Below are 24,365 nucleotides of genomic sequence, written 5' to 3' on the forward strand. Positions count from 1 at the left end.
CATTATTATTTTTTTTTTAATCAAGACAGGGTCTCACTATATTGCCCAGGCTGGTCTCAAACTCCTAGCCTCAAGCAATCCTCCCACCTTGGCCTTCCAAGTGCTAGGATTGCGTGTAGACCACTGCACCTGGCCCATAATTCTGGTTTTAGCAATAGACTTAGAGCAGTTGGTTATAAATACCCTGAGTAATTTAACTGATAGTAACAGAAGTAGGATACAGACTATGATTATATCAAGGTTTGAGATCTTTTTGTCATTTTTAAGTGATGATTGGGCATTCACACGTGTGTGAGATGTGCCTCCCTGAAACCCTGTTATGACATCAGCACTTTAACCATCTGACATGAAAAAGGGTTCCAACTGCAGACTGGAAGAAATGCTCCAGTTCCAAAGGAAGCCAATTAAGTGGGTCATTGAGAAGATGGGTAGTTTGTGCCTCTTGCCACCATTTAGCTTGCCTGGAAATCCTTTCTATGCAAGTCTCTACTTCACCTGAGGTATTGATGTAAGTGCAGCACGCAGTGTGAGCTACTGCACAGACTCCTTGTCCCAGCTACTCAGGAGGCTGAGGTGGGAGGATCATCTGAGCCTACGGAGGTCAAGGCTGTAGTGAGCCATGGTCACACCACCACCACAGTCCAGCCTGGCCAACAGAATAAGATCCTCCCTCAAACAAACAAACAAAAAAAGGCAATGTAATGGCCAAGAAGACAAAGCCCTTCAATTTGCCAGCTATTTCGCCAGCTATTTACACTATGTCCCCATCCTTGGGTTGGTGGGTGTGGCCCAATGCCACATACCAAAATGTATCCCCTAACTATTAAACATAAGTGAGCCACAGATTGGTTTTACTGCAGGACTTACAAAAGCCTGCATAAGCATGATATTTAACAAATAAGATGTGCTGGCACAATTTGCTTTGCTTTTTCTCCTTTGGACTTTTGGTTGCCAGATATGACAGAAATGTTGGGAGGCCAGGAATGTGCAGGGACAGTGGCCTGGAAAAGGTAAAGACTTAAGTATGTGTTCTAGATAAGTTAGATTGGTTTAGTGATAGACAGGCGTGAGGGCGGTGGGGAGGGGTAAGACTGGAGGGATATTATTAAGCAGAGAATGAAAATATGACTTGGCTTTAAAAGCTGAATTTGAATTTGGAAAGTGACATTTGGAGGGAACTCATGCAAGTATATGGTAACATTTGGAGTGTCAGAAAAATCAATCATTGGCGCAACAAGTAGCATGTAATGATCTTGAATGGCCCTTGGAAGGTGGTGACAAAACCAGCAATCTAAGAGAATGCCTCCATCTGCCACACTTTGGGAGAGTTTAACTAATGAACTATTTTTCCCATCCCCAGCGGAGACCCTGAAAAGTCAAATGTGTATCGAAATGTTAACCAGATTATATATCCTATAAACTGAGTCAAAGCAGACAAGGCCAATAGCCCCCAAAGTAAATATATTACTCTAAGAATGTTTAGACAGGAGATCATACAGGCCTGGTCTGAAGTCTTGGGTCAATTAGCTGTCCACTCAGATGTTGTCAACCTCTTGTCTTGGTTTCAGGGTTGAAGCTGTTTGGTGAATCAGAGACAGGGATCTTTGGTGGGAGTCATGGCCCATTCAGGAAGTTGTGCCTTTTTAAGGTGAGAGATATGGATCCATGAGTCTATACCCTTTAACTCTGCTGCCCATGGATTAGTCAACAGTACCTGGCAGGGGCCCCTTCACCATGGCTGGAGGGAGTCCTTTATGAGAGGTCTTTTCCAACAGACAAAATCTCCAGGTTGGAGGACATGACCAGAATCTTCATCTCCCAGGAGCGCACTGTGGGATGTGTCTTGCACTAAGGCCTGGCTTTTCATGAGTTGGTGAACAAGTCCCTTACAATCGTGCAAGATGTCCCCATTCAGTAAATTTGGATCAGTCATCTTGATTCCCATGTGCCTGGGTCTTCCAGTTACAATTTTATGAGAAGAGAGTTGATAAAGGGATGGATCAAAGGTTGAGCAATATCAAGGGGAGTGCCTTCGGCCAGCAGAGGTGAAAAGCCTTCATAAATTTAGCCAGTTGTGTTTTCATTATTCCATTGGTCCATTCTACCAATCCAGGTTTAGCCCATTGTGTTTTATTATTCCACTGCTCCATTCTACCAATCCTGAGGACTAAGGGTGGTAGGCACAATCAAAATACTGAAATATCGGCCATTTTTTTTAAAACCAAGTCTCACTCTTGGTTTAAAAAAAAAAAAAAAAAACCTAGGCTGGAGTGTAGTGGTGCGATCTTGGCTCAATGCAACCTCTGCCTGCCAGGTTCAAGCAATTCTCCTCCCTCAGCCTCCCGAGTGGCTGGGACTATAGGCGTGCACCACCATGCCCAGCTAATTTTTGTATTGTTAGTGGAGACGAGGTTTCACCACGTTAGCCAGGCTGGTCTTCAACTCCTGACCTCAGGTGATTCGCCCACCTCAGCTTCCCAAAGTGCTGAGATTACAGGCGTGAGCCACTGTGCCCAGCCCCAAATGTTACAAATGCTTAATAACCTAGGCAGTAAAATGAGTTCCTCTATTGCTGTGAAATTCAAAGGGGACTCCCCAAAATGGGATAATCCTTTCTAATAAGATTTTACCCAGTGCCATTGCCCATCAGCAGGGGAAATCCTCAAACCAATGCAAAAACATGCAATCATTACTAATACATATTTAAATTTTTAAAATGATGGCAGCTGGATAAAATCAAGCTACCATAGCTCAAAAGGTCTAGGTAGAAGAAAATGGCCTTGAGCCCCATAAAGGAGTTTTCCAGGATTATGTTTTGGGTAGATGGAATAAATCTTCTGTGCCATGATGATCAATGATAGTCTCCAACAATACTGTTTATAATAGTATATCATTTTATCTGAATTCCAATAGGTCAAGCCGTAAATGTATTCCACGAGGGGCATCTGAAAGCCATTGAGTTAACAGTTTATCATTAGGTCCATACCACAGTTCAGTTTTGGGGAAAAAGTACCCCCAGTTTCATTTCCAGGTAGATCTTTCTTCTGTGGAAGCTAAGTCTTGGCTTTCCTTTAGCATAGACTTAACTGTTTAAGTCTCACAGTCATCCCCAGGATCGGGCTGGTGACTCAAATGCAGCTCTCTTAGCTACTGCATCAGCAAATTGATTACCTTGACTCTACGTTGTGTCTAATTCAGAGTGGCCAGAAACCTTTATAATTGCCAAAAGAGAGCTCCAAGACTTGTCCATTTGTTATGGGTTGCCCTGAGAACCCATAGCATTCCAAAGTCATGAGCACCACCAGATGCATAGGGGCATAATTTGCCACCTTATTCTTTGCTAGTTAACAAGTTTGAGTCACGGCAATCAGTTCAGCCACTTGGGCTGACTTGACCTGAAGAAGACCAGCTTCAATGATCATGGCACATCCTGCTTTAAACTTACCACCTTCTCCCCTCAAGTAAGATACATCTGTAAACCATTCTATCTCAGCATTATCTAGTGGTATTTCTTGTAGGTCTGTCCTTGGGGTAAAAGGTTGCCTGTGTCATCCGGACAAAGTCATGAGAGGTCTTGTCAGAAGAGTGGCCAGGCCTGGTGCAGTGGCTCATGACTATAATCCTAGCACTTAGGGAGGCCAAGGTGGGTGGAATGCTTGAGCCCAGAAGTTCGGGACCAGCCTGGGCAACGTGGTAAACCCAGTCTCTACAAAAAATACAAAAAATAGCCAGGTGTAGTGGTGCACACCTGTAATCCCAGCTACTGAGAAGGCTGAGGCAGGCTGATTAACTGAGCCCAGAGGGTCGAGGCAGCAGTAAGCTGTGATCATGCTACTGCACTCCAACCTGGGTGACAGAGCAAGACTCTGTCTAAAAAAAAGAGAGAGAGAGAGAGAGAGAGTGGCCAGGTTACGATTATTGCAACAAGAGATGGTAACACATTAGAGGATGATAAAAGTAAGACCTAATAGGAAGCTAATTTATTAACAGAAAAGTGTTGAGTATGATGAGAATTCACCATGTTAGCCAGTACCCTCGACTGAATATGGAATGAAGGCAGTAAGGTGGGGACACCATGACTTTCTTTTCAATAGTTTTATATAGAAAGGCTGTAGCTGATATTGCCCTCATACAAGGGGGCAGTCCTGGAGTCATCAGATCTAACTGTTGACTATAGGTCTTTGCTGGTCACCATGTCTGAGTCAACATACCAAATGTGTTTCCTCCACCTCATGAACAGAAAGAGAGAAAGTTCATAGTTTGGGTGTCTTATTGCTGGGGCATTTACTAATCTTTTTTTTTTTTTAAGACAGAGTCTCGCTCTATCACTCAGGCTGGAATGCAGTCGGCTCATGCAACCTCTGTCTCCCAAGTTCAAGCGATTCTCCTGCCTCGGCCTCCCTCGTAACTGGGATTACAGGCATTTTGCCACCACATCTGGCTAATTTTTGTATTTTTAGTAGAGATGGGGTTTCACTATGTTGCCTAGGCTGGTCTTGAACTCCAGGCCACAAGTGATCTGCCCACCTCGGCCTCCCAAAATTCTGGGATTATAGGTATGAGCCACCGCACCTGGCCTACTAATCTTTCTTTAATTTGCTGCACGGCTGGTTGTCCCTCATGAGTCCACATGATGGGATCAGGCTGGTCATTCTTTAAACAGGTATAAAAGGGTTGAGTCACACAATATAAATTTAGTATCCAGCTTCTACAATAGCAAGCCAACTCCAAGAACCCTCTAAGCTATTTTTTAGTAGTAAGCATCAGAAAAGCTAAGATTCCTTTGATTCTATCGGGACTGATGTTCAATCCTTTGTCTGACATGACATGTCCCACATATTTGACTTAAGAAAAGCAAAATTAAAGTTTATCTTTAGATACCTTGTACTCTTTAATGGTCAACTGAAGTAAGTACAAGTTTTCTTCTTCAGAGGAAGAAAGTGTGTCAGAGCAAAGTGTGTAACGATCCCCTGAGAGAAGTCTGAATCTGCTAAATTCAAATTTCAGCATTTCGGAAAAGTAAGTGGGGTGCTGTACAACCCTGGGACATCACTGTTCAAGTATACCATCATTCTCTCCAGGTAAAGGCAAACAAATACTGACCACCTGGATATATAGGGATGCTTAAAAAGGCACTACAGAGATCCACAACTGAAAAATATTGTCAGGGCTGGGAACAATGGCTCACACCTATAATCCCAGCACTTTGGGAGGCCAAGGTGGGCAGATCACTTAAGGTCAGGAGTTCAAGACCAGCCTGGCCAACATCATGAAACCCTGTTTCTACTAAAAATACAAAAATTAGCTGGGCATGGTGGTGTACACCTGTAATCCTAGCTACTTGGCAGGCTGAGGCAGGAGAATCACTTGATCCCGGGAGGTGGAGGCTGCAGTGAGCCGAGATTGTGCCAATGCACTGCAGCCTAGATGACAGACTGAGATTCTCTCAACGAAAAAAAAAGTTAAAAAAAAAATATTGTCTGACATTTGGTATAGCAGACCCGAGTATGAAGATTAAGAAGTGCTGGATATCTAGGTATTATAATACTGTCCACAGCCCTTAAGTTTTGTACAAATCTCCATCCTTTCCCATGTGGTTCCTTGACAAGGAAAATGATGGTATCGCAGGAACTGGTGCAGGGAATAATAAAACCTCTCTCAAGATAATCTCATGACTGGGGCAACTCCACCTATGGCTCTTGTAGTGGTTATTATTTTAATTAGGCAAGGGCTTCTTAGTGTTAATCGAAACCTTTATTGGAGTAGCTGAGAGTATCTTTCCTATGTCTGTGTTAGACTGGAACCACAGCTGGGTAAGAAATAGTTTCAAATGCTCAGCTTCTGGCATTAGTAGGAAGGTTGAAGTTTGAAAGGAGCCTTATGATTTCCTTCCCTTTATTAGATTTCATTTATTTTTCCCATTTTCCCAATCATATGAAGGTATCTTTACATCACTCACAACAACTTGTGATTATATATATATACATATATATATATATATAATGGAGTTTCACTCTTGTTGCCCAGGCAGGAATGCAACAGCATGATGATCTTGGCTTACAGCAACCTCCACCTCCTGGGTTCAAGCAATTCTCCTGCCTCAGCCTCCCAGGTAGTTGGGATTACAGGCATGGCATGTGCCACCACACCAGGCTAATTTTTTATTTTTTTAGTAGAGATGGGGTTTCTCCATGTTGGTCAAGCTGGTCTTGAACTCCCGACCTCAGGTGATCTGCCCGCCTCAGCCTCCCAAAATGATGAGATTAAAGGCATGAGCCACTGCACCCAGCCAACTTGTGATATGTTATGAGGGCATTTTTTGGTTTGCTTTCCCCAATCCCATGGTTCGAGTTCCAGAAACATTTCCCACTTTGAGGAAAAAAAAATGACCATTATGGATATTGTCGAAATTTCAATCCAGGTTAAAAAAATCCAGGGGCTTCTGGGCATATCAGGAAAACATGGCATTGGCTGAGGGTATCACATTCATAGCCTTTGGGAGGACGCCAAACCCAATGAACCAGTAAGGCAAAGGTGTGAATTTAAAGCAAGAGATAGGTTTATTAGGTATACCCACGATGTCAATCTTTTCATTTCTCTGAGAAATGGGATTTCAAGTAAGGTAGAATTTATAAGTGATACAGCAGCTCATGTGCCTATTATATTATTGTGTTAATTTATCCCAAACAGTGAGTTAAAGCAGAGAATTGGGAAAAAATGAAAACCCCTTGTTTCCTCAGAGTAGCCGTAGTTCTCCAGTTTATCATCCTGTTGTTTCCATCTCAGTGTCTTACAATTCCTTTTAAAATGCCCTAGTTTCCTGTAGTAGTGACAGACAAAGGGAGAAGAGCTCTCAGGACCAATACACTTAATTTTCTTCTTGGCCTGGGAATTGTAATAGGTTAACTGTTACCACTGTTAAGTGTACAGCCTTTTGGTTTTTGTTTTTTATTAATGTGCAGGACAACTGTTCAGCTAAGTTGACGTCATTAGTTCTGGCCATCACCTAGTCACGTGACATTTGACAAGAGTGGCTAGTGCATCATTCAAATTGTTTGGGCTTTTTTTTTTTTTAATTTTTGAGACAGAGTTTTGCTCTTGTTGCCCAGGCTGGAGTGCAGTGGTGCAATTTCGGCTCACCGCAAACTCCGCCTCCCAGGTTCAAGTGATTCTCCTGCCTCAGCCTCCCAAGTAGCTGGGATTACAGGCATGTGCCACCATGCCCAGTTAATTTTGTATTTTTAGTAGAGACGGGGTTTCTCCATGTTGGTCAGGCTGATCTCGAACTCCCGGCCTCAGGTGATCCGCCTGCCTCAGACTCCCAAAATGCTAGGATTACAGGTATGAGCCACTGTACCCAGCCTGGGAAATTTTAATTTAATACAATGTCATTTTTATTGTTTTCGAAGTTGTCCACTGATATCTGCAATGTTGTTTTCATGTTTTATCAAAGCTAGTAAAAAAAAATCTAAAACAGGCCTACCTGAATTCTAGCATTGCTGAATTTTAATCCAATCTATGATCTTTTGAAAAACGAAGGGAATGGCATTTAACAGAGAAGGTGGTCATGCCCATGTGTCTTTGAGCCATCTTCTGAAAGTTGGGGAGCTGAGTACAGCAGAGGTCATACTGGATTTTCAGGAACAAGATCTGTTAGGGGATCCAACCACACTGTGCTTTTTCTAGCTATTCCTTAGCTTTAGCAGCTGAAACCAGCATGCAGACAAGTCGATAAATGTCGGAAAGACCTGGGTCATAGGTTTTAATTGTGAGTTCAAATTCTTCGGTAAAGCAAATCGGATCTTCGTAAGAGTCAGGAAATTCCTTAACTATGGCCCATAATTTGACCTTGGACTAGGGTTGATAGAGAATCAGGATTCCAGGCAGGCCAGGCACACATGCTGCTGGTACTGGAAGTGAACCACCAGGACTGAGCATGAGCGAGCCAGTGAGGGGGTCTTGCAGGTCCCCGCACCTAGGACCAAGCATGGCAGCTGCCAAGGTGGCTTTAACCAAGAGAGTAGATCCAACTCAGCTTATAACAGTATTTTTAAAGCATGCAAGCACTGAGAAAAATGGTGAATTTTTCAGGTGTCCCAACGACTTTGTCATTCGATACTTGAACATTTTTGGAGAAAGCCAGCCTAATCCAAAGAATGTGTTACTTTTAAGTGGAGTGGTGGGTCAGATCAAAGACGGAAGGAATGCTGTCCCAGCATTGGTGATGCTAAGTTTGATCACTTGATAAAGGTGGCATCCACCAGATATTACTATTGTAATGATTAGCGTATTTTCAAGAAAATGTGGTCTTTTAATAGGTCCTGTATGCCCCCTGATGCTTTGTTTATGGTAGCCTTTCAGCTGTTTCACAAAGCTGGCAAAGGACAAGTAACTTTTGATCAGAAAGAGGATAGTACCAGCAGTCTACAGGTCTCATCCCAGTCACTGTTCCCTGGTCCCAATGATAACAACTGACATTTATCACCATCAATTGGTTTTGCCTGTTTAAACTTAATTGCAACTATACAGAAAGTACTCTTCTGGTCTGGCTTCTTTTGTTTAACATTTCTGAGATTAATCTATGCTTTGGGTATTTTTTTATTTTTCTTCACTGTATAGAATTCCATTGTGTGACAACATATCCATTCTAGGGTCAATAGACATTTTGGGCCATTTTCAGTTTTGGCTACTACAAGTAATGTGTTTTCAACATTTTTTTACCTATGTTTTGATGTGTGTGTGTGTCAATATTTCTAATAGAACTGCTGGGTCATAGAAAATATGTATATTTAGCTTCAGAAGATCTTGCCAAGCTGTTTCCCAAAGTGATGGTACCAGTTAACACTCATACTATCATTGTATGGTGGCATCATTTTGGATCTTTGCCAACACTTGGCATCAGTTATTTTAATTTTAGTGATATCTCACTATGTGGTTTTGATGAGCATTTCCCTAATTCCAAATGAGTCATACAACTTTTTTTCATACTTATTGGCCATTTGGGTATCCTTTTCAATCATGTGCCTATTTTCTGGATACAAAACCTTTGGTGGTTATGTTTCACAGATGTCTTTAATCTCTGCACTGTTACTCATTGAACTGAGTCTTAAGGAATTTAAGTTCCTAATTTTAATGTAGTACAAGTTAGCAGCATTTTCTTTTGTGGCTAGCTCTTTTTGCATCCTGTTTAAGAAATCTTTGCTTTCCTCCAGGTCCGGAAAATAATCTCCTGTATTATCTTCCAGAAGTTTGTTTTCCTTTCAAGTTTAGATTTTAAATTTTCTAGAATTTGTGATATTTTTACATGGTATTCAAGGCAAGGGTTAGATTCTTCCCTGGCCCTCTTCCCCACGGATATGTGTATCACCCAGCACCATTTAACGAAAAGATCACTCTTTTTTTTTTTTTTTTTTGACACAGTCTTGCTCTTTCACCCATGCTGGAGTGCAGTAGTAGCAATCTCAGCTCATTGTAACCTCTGCCTCCCAGGTTCAAGCGATTCTTCTGCCTCAGCCTCCTGAGCAGCTGGGATTACAGGCACCCACCAACACCCCAGCTAACTTTTTTTTTTTTAGTAGAGACGAGGTTTCTCCATGTTGGCCAAGTTGGTCTCAAACTCCTGACCTCAGGCCTCCCAAAGTGCTGAGATTACAGGTGTGAGCCACCACACCTGTCCAAGATCACTCTTTTTTTAATTAAACAGTGGTACTGCTGTCATAAATCCAGTATGGGGCTGTATCTGAATGCTCTATTCTTTTTGTATAATTGTATATTATCCACTAATACTATACTAATTACTACAGCTTTGTAAGTCTTACAACTTTATTCTTCTTGGCTATTCTTGGCCCTATTCATTAGCAAAACAATTTTAGAATAAGTTGTTAACTTCCACAAACATCCTGCTGGGATTTTCAATACTATTGAATTGAATACGTGTAATATTTGTGTGTATATGTATACTTAAATGTTTTAATCCCTTAAAAAGAGAGAGAATCGGGAATCCCCCACCTATCATAGGCTGTCCCCAGAATGATGCAACCACAGGAAGCATTCCTGTAGAGTTCCTGTCCCTCACTTCTGAACTAGAGGTTGCTGCCAAGGTAGGTGGAAGAACAAGAGCAGGCGCCTTTGGAGCCTTGTTCCCTGTCACAGTATGTTTAGCAAGTGACAGACAAGGAGAAAGAGATGGCAGAAGAGGAAAAATCAGATCCAGCCTGGGAGTTAGAAAGATGAAGATACAGTAAAGGTGTAGGGATGGTGAAGGAGGCACCAAAGAGTAAAGAAGGTACCTCTGAAGATTCTTTTTTTAGTAGGAGAGAGAGTATATTTGAGAGCTTTCTGTTTACACCTTTAAGTTGTTTATTACCATCCTGTAAGGAACAAAGGTCATCCTACCCACTTTTGCTACTTTCAAGATACCACTGGAAGTAGCTTCCCCATTCTGGTTGCTTAATTTTTGCACTAGTACCTTCCATCCTGGTCTGCATATATGGCAATTTTGGCATAACAAAGGATCTGCATTTAGTCCATTATGATTTAGTCATCCTTAAGTCATCGTGGTCCATTTGGTTAAGTAATTACACAATGAGGGACTGATCCTAAGTATTGTATATTAACCCAGTTGGGGTTTCTAAAGGTGGAATCTGATGTTCTACAGTTGCAGGGGATTTAGTCAATTTAGAGGCTTTGTTCTCCACAAGTTTTAATACCTTCTCATTAGATTGACTAAGTCAGGAGGTGTTCTGAATCCAAATGTGCTACCTGCAAACACAAAGGTTGAGGATGCACACCCCAGAAGCACGAGTTCCAGTAGCTTAAAACCTGCGCTCTGAAGTAGACTACATGAGGCAGTCTTTATACATTTTTTAAACAGGAAAATATGTGCAGTATGGTGAAGCAGTAATTGATAATTTGGTTCATATTCAGTGATGTTATGCCTAAAGTAAAGTAAATATGTGGTTAAGTGGGTAGGAGAGAAAAGTTAATAATTGTGTAGGCACCTTACGGTCTGGTGGAAGGATGATTGATTCCATCCTGCCTTTGTTCTGTATCTGATCAACAAGTTTACAACCAGTATCTGTCAGCAAAATATTTAACAAACTCCAGTTACAAACCCAAGGGGTCAGCTTTAGTTTGTAGGCAGTGGTTTTATTATGCATATGTCCAAACTGCAGCCATCTTGGGCCAGTTTTCTCTTTTCTTCTGACACTATCTATCATTATCTGTCTGTCTGTCTGTCTACAGTATGCTGCCTGGAGTTTCTTCAAATGGGACAAACATTTTGAGATGTTTCTCAGGATCTGAGAATTTACAGTTAAAACATACTTATTGATAGGAGTTTGTAACACTTATCTCTGACATAGCTGCCTTTGCACATACACACATTCCTGGGTCAGAAAGAAATTTAGAGGAGGTCTGTGTTAATCAGATTTTTCTTTTGTTTTCACAGGTGCTTAAATGTGTTGCTTAAATTTTAAGTTGACATTTGTATAGCACTTTACATTTTACAAAGCACTTTTGCTGGCATTCTTTCTTTGGCTAGTATTAGCCAAAAACCCAAAAATTTTTTTAATATTATAAACAGTTAAAAACAATCAACCGGCCAGGCACAGTGGCTCATGCCTGTAATCCCTGCAGTTTGGGAGGCCGAGGCGGGTGGATCACCTGATGTCAGGAGTTCGAGACCAGCCTGGCCAACATCATGAAACCGCATCTCTACTAAAAATACAAAAAATTAGCTGGGTGTGGTGTTGCACACCTGTAATCCCAGCTACTCAGGAGGCTGAGGCAAGAGAATCACTTTAACCTGGGAAGTGGAGGTTGCAGTGAGCCAAGATTGTGCCACTGCACTCCAGCCTGGGCAACGAGCAAAACTCAGTCTCAGAAAAAAAACAATCAACCATGCTACAATTAATTATAGCTCTGTCCAAATTAATTGAATATCCCAAAGTTAAAAAGATTAAAAGTAATAGCTAAGTCAGCAAAAGCAATTAAGAGAAATAACTGTAATTATATGGACAAAATATATATAAACAAAAAAATAAAGTTTTAAAATGCAACAATCAAGTCTAAACATCTGTTTTGGTTGATTTGCAGGAGTTTCTTCTACTTTAAATCTGTGGGTTTCATATACGTTTAATGATCAACTTAATGATCTTGGTGTTGATGAGTCAAGAAAAGAATGAGATAACCACAATATATCAAAGATACAAAAGGGACAATTCTAATCTTATCTAATGAAACTGGGAAGCCAATGATCAGGAATAATGTCTAATTTTACATTTAATTCAACATGTAAGTTTACTGAGTATAATAATATACATAGGAAAGAAAAAGAATTTCACAGCAATAGTTTAAAGATGCTATTTAAGAAAAGTTTTCTGATAAATAAAATTAAAGATTACCTCTTATAAATCTCAACAATACCAAATACTTGTTCATTTTAAGGTCCAACCAGAAAACAGAACAAAAAATGCTGAAATGCAAATTTTAGAGCTTTAGTACCCTTTTTTATATGCAATCAGGAGACAGTGAAAAGGTGATGAATTTAATTGAACTATTTTCTTGTCTTTTCAAATCTTGTAAGAGTGTTAATTTAACATTTAAGGATATGGAAAGGGCTCTTATATGATGAATTTAACATCTGTTAAGCTCACCTTAGTTGGTATGCATGCTTGGAAGAACACTACTAGTTTCTCTAATATAACTTCCCCAATCCCACTTTCTACATTCCTTCTTACAGCTTTTTTATATATTCAGAAGTAAAGGGTTTTTTTTAATATTCATAAGTACCTTTCAAAACTCAATAATGCCACTGCGTGGACTACATAGAAGAAAATTGAGGGCAGTAGTCAAAAGTGGTAAATCTACAGTTAACTTCACAACTTGTCTAAATCATCTTGAAAACTGAAATTCTGATACGTACAAATTAGGTGAACAACCTCCCAAATGAAACTATCCTTAGTTTCCAATAAACCAAAATCATAGCTTCTAATTACCATTTTTTCTTTCTAAAAATCAACTGGCCTAAGCCTTTTAAAAAAAACACAAGATAGTGGAAGTGACTTAAACGTCAATGAATTTTCAGACTGGTTAAATTATGGTGTCTTCACACCACAGAATGCTGCTTCAACTTTTAAGAAGAATGCAGTAGTAGGGCCGGGCATGATAGTTTATGCCTGTAATCCCAGCATTTTTGGGAGGCCAAGGTGGGAGGACTGCTTGAGCCCAGGAATTCCAGACCAGCCAGGGCAACATGATAAAACCCCATCTCTATAAAAAATAAAATAAAAGAAGGAATGAAGGAAAGGGAAGAAAAAGGAAAGGAAAGGGAAAGGGAAAAGGAAGGGAAAAGAAAAGGAAAGGAAGTAGTAGCAGATCTACAACAAAAAAAAGAAGGAAGGAAAAAGAAAAGGAAAGGGAAGAAAAAGCAAAGGAAAGGAAAGGAAAGGAAGCAGTAGCAGATCTACAACATATGCAGAGAAGGAACTACATCTAACATATCTTGTTCTGTGAAACAAGCAAGTCGAACAATAGTTATACAGTATAATCCCACAGGATGTTTTTAAAATAAGACTGTAAGTACACAAACTTCTTTTTAAATTGGTTTTTAAAAATAGTAAATAGTGGTGGCCTCTGAGGAGTGCAAGCATGAAAGCAGCTTACTTTCACTTTACTCCCTCCTGCTTTTTTTTTTAACCAAGGGCATCACTCCCCAATAACCTTGGTTATCAAGACACACCTTAAGAGTAATCTAAAAAAGCACAGAGAGCTTAAATAAACTTCCTCAAAGACATACAAATGGAGAGATACAGATTAGAAAATACACTCCATGGGAGAGACTACGAAATAGACTGGTAAGATCAAAATATATAGAGCAGAATGAGAAGGTAATGGCAGAAAGGAGACAAGCAAAAGATTTGTAAAGTGGGAAGGAAGCAACGGTGAACAAAGACAAAAAGAACTAAGCAACCAAAGACAACTTTGAAGTGAAGGAGATGCATTTCTTTAGAGCCAAACTTGAAATGGCAGGATGATGGGAAAGGAAAAGAAATAAACATGAAAAAACACTTGTGATCACAAGCTGTGGGGATCCTTGAGTTTCCGTAATTGGTAATGACACCATTTTAGTCAATCGTATGCTATCGTTAATCACATTTAAGTACAGGATCCAGTAAAACACTAACAGTGTAACTGGAGCAACACTTTTCACAAAGGGTCAACAGGACTAAATGCTTTGTATTCTCCCGCTGCTAGGCCACTTGGCTGCAGTATTCCCCAACAATGAGACATGTTTCATCAGCAGTTAAGGAAAGCCATGGAGCAATAAAACATTATTTCCTCTTACCTGCTTCTAGATACCAGCCTACATCTCAGCAAAATTCCCTAAATTTAGCTAACTTTAAGGAGCAAATTTAAATCTGTCTGGAAGAAAACTGAGAAAAGGGTAGCGGACCCCACTTGTTTGCCAACAGCCTCTCCAAACATGTGCCCTGTCTCTCAGAAATATGGTAAAGCATTTATAACTGTGGCTGTGTATGGAATCCACACTTGGGAGAAGAGCCTAAAACTTATCCTATATAGGAAAGAGGTCAAACTCAGAAATAAGCACATCTTCAACTAAAGTGGCATAAGTTAAAAATAAAATTACAAATTCAAGTCTCTGGGCTTTAGACAGTGTAAAAAACCACCAGGCCCCTCCAATTTTGGTAGAGTTTAAAAAAAAAAAAAACAAAAAAAACTAGGTCTCCCAATTCTAGATTAAGAGGAATTCCAGTGGATTAAAAAAATTGAAAATGTCAGAAAGAATATGTATCTGCTTTTAAGGGATGATTAGGAGTTAGAAAATGTAACTATTCTTGAGTCTATTTCTGCTTCTGTCTTTACAACTAACTAAGAAGTCACTCCTAATTTTATTTGTCCTTCTGTAATATTGGCATAAAATCCCATGTCTACTTTTCAGGGATGCTGTGAAGCAAGGGTATGAAAATATCAGTGTATGTGTAGTTTATGTCCTTGAATTTATAAGACTTGCACATTACAGAAAAATAAATGCTATCTATCCAAAGATATATACAGCAAACTTAATTGAAGGTAAAATTCTGATTATTAAAGATTTTCTTTTAAGCCCAGGTCTGTGGGAAAAGACGAACTTAGCCATTCAGGGAGAATTTCAGGTCATGAAATGGGCCCATATACTCTTCTATGAAGCTATTCTCCCTTTTCAAACTTGATAAAAATGTTAAGAAAATTGATACATGGTAGTACACACACCTGATTTGACCTAAACCTCAGGGAAGTTCCTTAACCTCTCTAATCTTGTTTCCTTATCTATAAAATAATGACAGGCCGGGCACAGTGGCTCACACCTGTAATCCCAGCACTTTGGGAGGCCAAGGCGGGTGGATTACCTGAGGTCAGGAGTTCGAGTCCAGCCTGGCCAACATGGTGAAACCCTGTCTCTACTAAAAATACAAAAAAATTACACGGACGTGGTGGTGGGCACCTGTACTATAAAGCGTCAACACAAGGACTGGCACAAGTTATGTACTCAGTTCTGATGATTCTTTTTATTCACAAATCTTTCTCTTTTTTTCCTCTCATATTTCAGGTATCATTTTGCTTTCTGTCTTTGGGCAATCCACTCTCAGGAAGTTACTAACAACCTTATTGGTAATGCCCCAATATTACTCATGTCCTGATCCAAGCTTTCTCCTTAGCTCTAAGATAAATATGGCCAACTCACCACCGACCCATTCCAACCTTTAAATCCCCTGAACTGATTATATAAATCTTCCCTCCAATCTGCTCTTCCTCTGTTTACCTATCTTGATTATCATCCACAGTTCCACAGTCACACAAAAACAACTTGGAAGCCAACTGAGCTCTTCCTTCACCCTCTGCATGGCCCTCCACCAAATTTACTGTGAAGTCCTTAGAGATTATGTTTCTTCCTTCACCTCCCTCCCCACTGCCCATTTGTTCCTCACGATGGTGCGTGAACTCCTGTCAGAATCTTGTAACTGACTTCCCCACATCCTTTAAACATCTTCCTAAAGTTCAACTATTAATCTTCCCTTGCAAGGTACCAACACTGGCTTCACGATAGTATCTAAACTCCTTGGCAAGGAATTCAAAGCTTTTCAGGATCTCCCTCTGCCTACCAGCTGCTCCCAACCTGGAATTCTGAAATTCTAAGAGTGTCAAACCAACTGTAATAACTAGCCATCCTCTATTCAGGCTGTTATTTCTGTCTGAGATGGCTTACCCTCCATCCCCTTGACCTGGGAAATTCTTTTAAGAATTACTTCTTTTACAAAACCCTTCCATACCTTTATTAGAACACCTACGACATAAGATTTCACCTAATTGTTAATGCATTATCTCCTCTACTCAATGGTAAACCGCTGCAGAGCAGAATCTAAGTCTTGTATTACAACCAGGTGCTAGCTGTACATAGTACACAGAAACAGACAGAATTTGCTAACCACTCAAAGAGTGGGACAGCCAAGATGAATATAAACAGTGTATTTAAGGGCATGGAATGGGAAACAGTGTCCACAATAAAGCCGTAAGGAGTCACTGTTTATGCTATTGATCACAGAAATATTTTAAAAGTTTTCAAAAAGGGGTCATTTGTCTTTAACATGTGGTCTATAGACTTTTGTAGAAAAAAAAAAAACTGATGTTTAAAAGCCATAGGAAAAAAAATGTTTCTTGCTTATTTCCAGCAGAAGTGGAGGGGGGAGGAAATTAGGATAAATAAGAAATAAGAGCTACTTCAACTCAGTACAGTTAACATTCACCAAATTAAAATAATATTAAGTCAAATCAAACTTAGGTAGAAAACAACTAAATACAAAGCTAGAAATAAAGTCTTCTAGTTCAACTGTAACTTTCATATTTAAATACGTAATAGCAATGTGCCTGTGACATTAGTATTTCTGAGGCAAAGCGAAAACCTCCCAACCTTGAAAACAAACTACAAACTCCCTTTTTTGGACTAGATGCATTTCCAGATTATTTCTATAACACAGAAAAATCCTAATTGCAGATTTAATTTAAAACCTGGAGAAACAAAAGACAATGAAATATTCTCAATTTCTAACACCCCCAAAATCAAAACTAAGTGTGGGAAATACAGGACAATCTTGTGGACAAGGCAAATCAGGAAGAAAGAAAAATGACATTTTCCAGGTTTCCACAGGACTTTCTAATGTAAAATGGTTGAATCAGAACTGAAAAGACAACCAAGAGTCAAGGGCAGTGTCTTCCCAGAACTGGTTTCATGAGGTGAGGAAGGGGACAAAAGACACTCATTGTTTCCACTAAAAATTTACCGAATGTTTCCCCAGAAACGGTAACTGATCCAGGCCTCAGTTTTATCTTCTGTAAAATGTTTATTTCCCAGTGTTGTGAGGACAGCAGCAGCTAATATTTATCAATCATGTCACTTGCTTAATTATTTACAACTTATTTACAATAGCTATTACTACCATTTTAGATGAAAAAACTGGTCACAAAGTGACTATCAGATGATCACAACTTTGAAACCTAAGCATTACTAGGTTACTCTGAACAACAAACTTCATGCTTCAATACATGCATTCCCTTTCTTCTCAGCCAATTACATTCCTATCGTCTCTTAAGAAAAAAAGAAAATGACATACTTTTAAAGCAACCTACTATGTGCCTGGCATGATAAACTGATTAATTTGTCCTCAATAAGAGCGTTGGTTCAGATTTAAAATAAGTTTACCCCTTCCCCAGTGAAAAGCATTTATTTTACATGTAAAATGGTTCTTAAATTGCTTCTGACATAAATATGTTTGAGTTTGAGCCCTGTGAGTCAGGATTTCCCAGGACTTGATAACCACTCTGAGGGGGAAAAAGAAAAAACTGACCATTCAGGTTCCAGATATACAGAATTAAGAATACTATGCAAGGACAGACAGACTTGGGGCCTGCTGTCCACCAGTGATCTAGAATATTCTACCTACTGAAACTTCATTATGATCTCCAACCTCCCACAAAAGCAATACAAACAGAAGGCAGTAGAGACCTTGTCTGTGGGTCTTTCCCACCCTAAACTCATTCACTTTGATAATCTAAATCTGTTTTACAACATCTAATTATTAAAACAAAAACCATCAAGCTCTATATGTACATGAAATCTGCCAGGAAATGGAAATTCTAGCCAAAGCATAGCTATGAAATACTAATTATGAAAAACAACTCAAACAATCTCAGTGTATTTGCAAAGCACCTCATATGCATTTTAAATACATGACCCAGAGAAATAGCTGCCAAAAGAAAGCCAAAGTTATTAAATCCAAAGTTTTTCATTTTCTTGACAGGCTTTCTATTTACTAAAGAAATGTACTAATATTGATTGCCTTTTGGTATTGTAATTCGGTCAACCAAAACTTGGGAGAAATATGTTTATTAATACCAAAATAATGAAAAGAAAAAAATGGATTTCAACTAGTATCGATTTTTTTGGTGTGTGGGGGCAGGGTATCTAAGGGTATTATTTCCTAGTAATAATGACTTAGATTCTAAGCCTTAAACATGATTCAAATGCAGAAGAAATCAGGAAAGAAGCAACAGATATGGTGGTGCCTATCAGATGTCTAGACTACAGGCAAACCCCAAATACCAAAGAAGCATCCATGTGTCAAACCAGCATAATTTCCGAGCTATGCCTGGGGCCACATACAAAAAAAAAGTTGAGCTTGAAAAGAAAAATCTAGGAGGGGTAACCAGAAGGTCAACCCCAGTTCACGGGAACTGGGAAGAAGCTAGCCGTTACCCTGTGTCATCTTCCTGAGCAGCTTCCTCCCCAGCCTCTTTACGTTTCCAAAAGGCCCAACTCCCTAAATACTTGCTTCTTCAAGGTCGTCCTAAGATAAGGCATTCAATAACCACCAAACACTGAGTCACGCATACCTTTCAGCTAAAAAAGATCCCCCTTCCCAAAATCACTACATAAATACTTTAAATGCCATCGGGGTTTCTCCGGAACTCACCAGAAACAAACTCCCAGACTTTTAGATTGGAAAACTAAACATGTTCAATTTTACAACATAAAATATTAAAAGACTCTTCAAGTCTGGCAAACTCCAGTTCAAAAACAGGTGCTTTCAGTGTACTCTGAATAACAAGGTCAAATTCATTTTTAAATTATTAAAAGAAAAAGAAAAGCTTTTCTTTACCCTCCTTAGGACAAAGTAAAGAAGGGGAGAAAGGATTGCTGGGGTAAAACTGCCTCGGATACGGTCCCTGTTTAACTAAACAGTAATTCCTAATCTTCCGAGTGTCTGAAGTAATGGAAGGTTAAAGGAAGAAAATAAAAACAAAGAAACTGACTAGGGTCATAGTCACCAGAACAAACTGCACCACCCTACCACCCCAAGAAACCAACTTCCCCCACACCAAAACAAACCTTCCCCTCCCCGAGCCCCCCACCCCCCAGGAACACACAAAGAAACCGGCCGCACGCACAATTCGCCCACAGTACTCACTTCCCTTAGTAGAGCAACTGCGAGCCCCAGAACTTCCCCAGGGTGGTTTTTCGGGCGTCGTCGGGGCTGGGTCCCCTGGACTTGCGGGCCACAGCTCGGCGGGGGAGGAGGTGCTCGCCGCCCTCGCCCGTTTCCCCGAAAGCAATAAAATGCCTCCCCGCTCCTCCCAGGGCCCTACGGTCCCCACCTTCCGTAAACCGCGCCTCCCCCTCGGGTACTCCGGTGACCGCCAAGAGAAACGCCGAGCCCGCAAATAAGAATGCTCCCTGGTGGATTTGTTGGTAAATAAGACATCTCGCGTCGAGAGGAAAGTTCCTGTGGGGGCCGCTCGCCATTGGCGAGGGCGAGGGAAACGGGAGGTGAACCGCGTCGCTCGCCGCAGCCTCCCTCACCTGCGCCGGAACAACGGGCCCCGCGCCCGCCCGGCCCTGCGCCTCCCGCAGGCCGCGCCTCCCGCACGCCTTGCTGCCGGGGCTTGTTCCTCCTCATGGCTTTGCCCTGACGTAATTCAAACATGGCAACAGTTCGACTTCAAAGGCGAACCCACAGACCTCCCAGACACAAGCTCTCGGGCCAAGAGGAACGAGCCGAGGAGTCCGGGCGACAGTCTCCGAACCCCTCGGCCGTCGCCGCCCCAGGCGCCGAAAGTGAAGCGCCGGGCACTACCGCCTTCCTTGCCCTCCCGCCCGCCAGGAGCGGGGAAGCACACCGTCTCCCTACGCACCAGCATGGCACCTCGCACAAGTAGCGCCGCCAAAGTTTCCCCACGAGGGGGCTGAGGAACAAAAGCCCCTCCCGAAACTCGCCCGAACTTCTGGGGCCCCGACCCGCACGGCTCTCAGCCCCGGCGGCCGCCCCAAGCGCCGGGGGCCCGCACGGGCACATGCAGCCCTTTGTTTTCTGTCCAGCCGGGCGCTGCCTACGTGCAGCATCAGGGATGTAGGAGCCTTTCGCAGGGGCCGGGCACTGGACGATCACCCCGGGGAGGGGTCCGGACCCGGCGCCCCTAGGAGTCCAGAGCCTAACCCCCCCACAACCCTCCCCTTGGGAGCGGCCCCATTTAATCAAAGTTTTGCAGTGTCCTTGATGAGAAACGCCCGGAGTGCCCGCCCCGCACGGGCGGAGTTGGCGACTTTCACTCTGCTTTTTAAACTGGCAAGACGCCATCATCGGCAAACCACATTGTCCTGCCGGCCGGACCTGCCCGACGGCGGCCGCATCCCACGGCTCACGCGGGCTGGACATTCGGACCAGGACCAGGGTCGCGCCCGAAGCACGTGGTCTGTCACGTAGAACACAAAAAGCAGTGCCCAACGGAGTTCACTGACTCCTGCGGCGCACACAACACCGCCGCCTCCGTCCCCAGCCAAGTTGGCTTCCCTGGCCATCTTACAGCGCGGACGGCCGCCCACAAACGGGACGCCCTCGCCGTGGCGCCCACACCTACGCTACAGGTGAACGCACGGGGAGCAAAACTTTGGGCTCCGAAGGCACCCCGGACACCAGACGCGCTTGGGCGCGGTCCGAGGAGGGCAGGCGAGTGGAAGACCGGCTGTTTTTAAGCGACCGCGTGTTGCTCTCATTGTCGCATCCGCATCCCTCCGGAGTTGAGCAAACAACGCCACGCCGCGTGCGCTCCGGCAGAGCCCAGTACTGACCCCCAAAGGCCGATTTAAAGCCCCTCAACCGCCAGCTCGGAAGCGGATGGCAACTTAAGTTTCCAAGCAAATGGCGTTTATTGTCCACCCTCGACTGGGGGCTGCAGTCAACTAAACCACGAGGTTTCACAACGGCGCCCGACCCTGCCCGCGCCTGGCGCCCACGCGGACGCACCGACCCCGGCCGCTGCGCGGTGGCCAGCGAGTCGCTTTCCTCTCAGGCCTTTCGGCCGCCGGGTTCCTTTCCGCAAGAGAACACTGCGGTGGAGAAAAGTCATTGTCACCTTCAACGTGTATCCCTCAACTCCGGCGACTCCTCGATTATGCCCAGGCTCCAGTCACTTCCCCCGCCCCGAGACTTTCGGTTTGCCTCAAATACCCTCCCCAATTAAAAAATACACACTGAACACGCGCGTACCAAAGAACCTGGGGTCTGAAGAACACGAAAACAGCGCTCCCAACAATGCCACCTCCAAGACAAAACTTCCTGTGTTTGTGGAAGGACGGGGGGGAGGTGGGTGGAGGTGAAAAAAGAGGAAAAAAAAAACCACTCTGAAATCAAAGCCTCGTGAGACAGTTTTGCACTAGAGACATAGTTAGAGTCACTCACCTTCCAAAAGCAGCCGTTCCACGCGCAACAACGTCCCTGAGGTGCGGAGTGCACGCCAGGCCAGTCTCCCTCAAGCGCTCCCTCCTCCTCAACTGCCTTGTCTAGAAAGATTGTCTCCTGCAGTTCGGCAGTTGCTACCGCTGGCCGGGAAGGTGTAGATTCCGCTTTCCCTCTGCGCACGCGCGGCTCCCGGCACAAAATTCTCTTGAATCGAACTTATTTGCATACGGGCGCGCGCACGTCGCGGGCTGGGAGGGGGAGAAGGCCCGGCGACCGCGCGCGCTCTCGAGGCCTCTATTGTCCTTTTAAGGGGAGAAGCTCCGCGGCGCGGGAAACGCCGCGGCCAGAGGGAAACGGGGGCGGGGACTGCTTACTACGGCGGACGTCACATAAACAAACGCCCCCCCCGCCGCACCCCGGCTGGAGGCCGCGGCGGAGAGGGAGTGGCGAGGTGAGAAAGGGAAAGGTTAGCAACCGAGGGGAAGGCTGCACTGCGTGGCGTGCTTTCCACCCCCGCAGTTCCTAGGGGTACCATCGAGCGCTGAAAAATTGTTCTGAAAGCTGCTTTTGCAAAATTCTCACACCTGTGCCCACTTTCAGTGACAGAGGAGGTGGTCTTGTAAGCACCCAGACTGAATTTATACTAATCCCACGTTTCCTAAATTTTGTTTGAAGTCGGGTTTTTGAAGGTTAAAAAAAAATCCTCTGGGACCAGCAAAGGTTTAGTTTTCGTGCAGTTGTAATGAGTCGTTTAATAAAGTCCCATTTTAACACCCTATCCATTCACTAACTCCTACTTGCCCTTCTCAAATAGTAGCCTAACCCATAACAATCCAATTTTTTTCTCCACTTCGGCCTTAAGATTTCAAGTCTCTCGGAATTGAATGGTTGTTAATTTCCGTGGGAACAGTGCCACTTTCTTTAAAAGACTAGGCAATGGAAAGCCAATAATCTAGGGAGGTGCATACCTCCTCTAGCAGCTTGTAAAGGGTGTTCCACTCACCCGGAAATAATTCCACTAACTGGTGGTCTAGGGAATTGAAAAAGTAACGAATGATGTGCAGACTTTTCCGTGTGGAATATGTAATAATTCAACAATCTAAGCGCTTTCTAGACTCATGAAGAAAAAAACTGAAGTAACTCTTCTCAGACTGATAAAAAGAAAATGAAAACCGAATGATTATGATAAACCTTTATCCCAAGGACACACTTAACACCAACAGGCAGAGACTGGGATTTAATGATAGAAGGTGGGAAGAGAGGAAGGATGTTTTTCCCAGAAACTTGATATTAGTCCCAAGCTACAAAAGTGTGAAAATCAACCATAAAACTTAATCATCTGCTGACAAGTTTCGCTGCTTTCACTGCAGTGTCAACAATACAGATTTAAATAGTTATTTCTGCCCGTGGGTGGTGGCTCACGCCTGTAATCCAGCATTTTGGGAGAATGAGGCGGGTGGATCACCTGAGGTCAGGAGTTCAAGACCAGTCTGGCCAACACGGTGAAACTCCGTCTCTACTAAAAATACAAAAATTAGCCAGGCATGGTAGCACATGCCTGTAACCTCAGCTACTCAGGAGGCTGAGGCAGGAGAATTGCTTAAACCAGGAGGCAGAGGCTGCAGTGAGCCAAGATGCACCACTGCACTCCAGCCTGAGCGGCAGAGTGAGACCCCGTCTCAAAAAAAAAAAAAAGTTACTTCTGAAATGTTAATTTAATTGAACAGGCAATTCCTAGTACATACAGTATAAACCCACTTCTGAACTCCTCAACTAATACTTTTTTTTCTTTAGGTTCTGTAACATACTATTCGTGTACTGTATATGAAAACCATATTATAAATACCTGATGGCAGGCACCTGTAATCCCAACTATTCCTGAGGCTGAGGCAGAGGCAGAAGAACCTCTTGAACCCAGGAGGCAGAGGTTGCATTGAGCCTAGGTCATGCCACTGGACTCCAGCCTGGGCCACAGAGCAAGACCCCGTCTCAAAAAAAAAAGAAAGAAAGAAAAGAAAAAACCAGAAACTCTCATTAAAATATGAGCTCCTTAAAGACAGGGATTTTATCTCTTTCTTACCCATTGTTGTATTCCAGTGCCTGAAACAGTCCATAGCAGATAACATATACTGAATTTTTTGTTATAAGATAATAAATCAATGGACATCCTGCATACATTAGTTGGCTAGGAAAAAAAATTTTTTAATATAATAAATGGCCAGGAGCAGTGCCTCATGCCTGTAATCCCAGCACTTTGAGAGGCTGAGGTGGGCGGATCACATGAGGTCAGGAGTTCGAGACCAGCCTGACCAATATGGTGAAACCCCGTCTCTACTAAATATACAAAAATTATCTGGGCGTGGTTGCGCATGCCTGTAATCCCAGCTACCCGGGAGGCTGAGGCAGAAGAATTGCTTGAACCCGGTATGCGGAGGTTACAGTGAGCCAAGATCAGGCCACTGCATGCCAGCCTGGATGACAGAGCGAGACTCTGTCTCAAAATATATATATATATATACATATATATATATAGTAACACAGGAATGGAATAATAAACTCAAATGTGCAAGCAAT

The 24,365-nt window shown here is 42.7% G+C and overlaps 1 protein-coding gene and 1 non-coding gene across 5 annotated transcripts in view; one reads left to right on the top strand and one right to left on the bottom strand.

Moving 5' to 3' along the window:
• SINHCAF (SIN3-HDAC complex associated factor) overlaps positions 1-21,978 on the bottom strand; it is a 45,035-nt gene extending 23,057 nt beyond the window's left edge. The window contains exons 1-2 of one of the 4 annotated variants that reach the window (XM_064377431.1): positions 21,792-21,978; positions 1,498-1,639 (exon numbers count right to left, since the gene is read on the bottom strand). The gene's annotated coding sequence lies outside the window, so the exon portion shown is untranslated. Of the gene's footprint in view, positions 1-1,497; positions 1,640-19,710; positions 19,836-21,599; positions 21,650-21,791 lie in introns of those variants that run through there. The other 3 variants (XM_064377430.1, XM_064377432.1, XM_064377429.1) reach the window with 3 other exon arrangements.
• On the top strand, positions 248-347 carry LOC135275549 (small nucleolar RNA U13). Its single transcript, XR_010343170.1, has one exon. It is a non-coding gene; the product is annotated as a small nucleolar RNA U13 (small nucleolar RNA).
• Positions 21,979-24,365: the final 2,387 nt, after the last annotated feature.

The sequence above is a fragment of the Aotus nancymaae genome, unplaced genomic scaffold, assembly GCF_030222135.1.
Source record: "Aotus nancymaae isolate 86718 unplaced genomic scaffold, 86718_ANA_hifiasm-v0.15.2.pri h1tg000016l, whole genome shotgun sequence".
NCBI lineage: Eukaryota > Metazoa > Chordata > Mammalia > Primates > Aotidae > Aotus > Aotus nancymaae.